Genomic DNA, 2,630 nt, shown 5'->3' with positions numbered 1-2,630 from the left:
TTTTTAGTGTTTCCTGAACAAGTTTGCTCTTAAAGTCTGCATTTTGTGAGAGTGAATCTTAAGGTGCTTCAGCTCACCTCTACTGAGAATCATTAACGTGATGGTTGACACTTTCAATCATATGTACCTATTTTTAGTGATATCAACTTCAATAGCAGGCAAAGATCATATCACAATAGTGGTCATAAGCTTTTGTTAATAACTCCGTTTGCACTCACAAAAAGTCAAACTTGAGGTATCATGTGACTTTCTTCTCCACAAAATGGATCATCTGAGCATTACCTACTCTAATCAAAGATATTGTCTGATTACCTGACTTAAGAGGCCACTCACAGTCAGTTATGCGCTCACGTGGTTTACTGCAGCCCAGGACCTGTGTTTATTGTGGTATGTTTAACTCCTTGGTTTAGCTTTCCAGTTAAGTGAAATTTCTAGTGTATGCTGACCCATCTTATTTTAACCAAAAAAAAAACAATCAAAATTTTTTTTAGCTCCAAGACTTCCTGACTGGTCATGGGATGTTCGCAAAATAGGATACAAACCCTGCTGGTCACAAGGGATTCATTTCCTCACTAGTACAACTGTAACTCCAGTCACAGCTCTGGGCAGCTTGTAATGTTTGTAATGATTTTTAAAGCCAGGCACAAACTGACGGTAGTAGAACCGTCTCACTTCCTTTTTGGTCTCGGGACATGAGAAGAATGCAATTCTCCACCTGAGGATGCACCTGCCCGCCTCCCAAGTGGTCCCCAAATACTCCACTTTCCCCTGTCCAACAGCACACTCCTTTGGGTTGGCCGTGAGCCTTCTCTGCCTCAGAGACTCCAGGTGTGACTGGGGTGATGCAATTGTCAGTTTATAATTTTTTGTTTCTTTATTAATATTCAGGTCTGTCTATTTGTGTATGTTACGGTACACAGAGACAGGGAACAGTTTTCTTTCTTACATGTTCTAATGTTTTTTAGTGTTTCCTGAACAAGTTTGCTCTTAAAGTCTGCATTTTGTGAGAGTGAATCTTAAGGTGCTTCAGCTCACCTCTACTGAGAATCATTAGCGTGATGGTTGGCACTTTCAATCAATCAATCAATCAATCAATCAATCAATCAATCAATCAATCAATCAATCAATCCATTTATTGATTTCAAAATCTTATTTGGTTTTCATATGTACCCATTTTTAGTGATATCAACTTCAATAGCAGGAAATTAACTGGGCATATCCTTTTGTTTATCTGTTTTTTGTTGCACACTTTGTTTTGTTTTATGGATCCAAATTGCAAAACAAATGTTGCGTTTCCAGCACACAGACTGTGAACAGAAGGGAACAGAGTAAATGAACACAACACCTCACTTCTAAGACCCACACAGACACTGCGTGTGTAATATTAATGGAAGTGGAAGCGGTGCGGTCACACTCTCATTGAATCGACGGAAGTTTGAGGATCACAATGTTTACCTTCTTATTATGTTAAGGGTCAATTTGACCCAAAGTACTGGTCATCCTTTCATTTTCTTCATGAAAATTCATGACTTTTCCTCATCTGGGATCATGAACGGGTGTGTAAACTATGGACACTTTGATGTGTCCTGGAATGTCTTTGCAATGTTTGTATATAAAATTATGTTGCAGGTCATTTTGACCCACATACTTATATGTAAGTAAAAACATGTTCAGATCCAAAATAAACATTTCTCTTTGATGTACTTTGTTTTGATTGCCTCTGAAAATACATTCTGACCCAGGTGTGTATGCAAGAAACTTTCTCTCCCCTGCTCTTGTCATGTTTTCATGTCATTTCAACACACCAAAAATGAGCTCCAGAAGGTTGACGGCTGAAAAAGCTTTATCACTGCTTTATAACTGGGATAGTGATGAAGAAAAAATGTTTCAGAGACAGAAGATCTTTCAGAGGCTGAGGACACTGTTGCTGATGATCCAGACTGCCAATTTTCCAAAGGACAGGAGGATTCTGAGGCGGAGTATGCTGCCATCTCTACATCAAATGAAAACCAAGGAATGCAGCAACCATCATCCACAGAGGATACATGGAAATCTAAAGATGATGGTAATATAAAATGGTCATTATCACCACACCAAGTCAAGCCAGGCTGTCATCTTCTAACGTCATCAAAATGACTCCTGGTCCTACAAGATTTGCCGCCATACGAGTTGATGATATTCAATCAACATTTCAGCTCTTCATATCCCCTCCAATAGAGAGGATTATACTGGACATGACTAACGTGGAGGGGAGGCGTGCATTTCAAGAGAAATGGAAGCCACTGGATCAGACTGACTTGCAGCAGTAGTAGGTGCATGGTCTAAGGAGCTTGGAAAGAAAAGCATCTGGACTTCTTTAAGTTGCTTGAAGACGTTTCACCTCTCATCCGAGAAGCTTCTTTAGTTCTAGTACTGAGGAAGCTTCTTTTCAACATAATACAAGGGTTGTTTGCGCTGCTGATGTTAAGGAAATTCAGCCAGCCAGGCCTGAGGTTTTCATTCGCCAACTTGCTGTTTGGCCCGCGTCTTTTAGCGCACGCGAGAAACAAACTTCAAGACATTATGCACACATATTAACGCTCCTCCAAATAGTCACAGCTTTATTGCAGCATCTAGATTTTTGTGTTTTC

Source organism: Haplochromis burtoni, unplaced genomic scaffold, assembly GCF_018398535.1.
Source record: "Haplochromis burtoni strain Fernald_Lab_line unplaced genomic scaffold, NCSU_Asbu1 Contig_700, whole genome shotgun sequence".
NCBI classification, from domain to species: Eukaryota; Metazoa; Chordata; class Actinopteri; order Cichliformes; family Cichlidae; genus Haplochromis; species Haplochromis burtoni.
The sequence above is the reverse complement of the archived record's forward strand: the minus strand, read 5'-3'. Positions refer to the sequence as shown.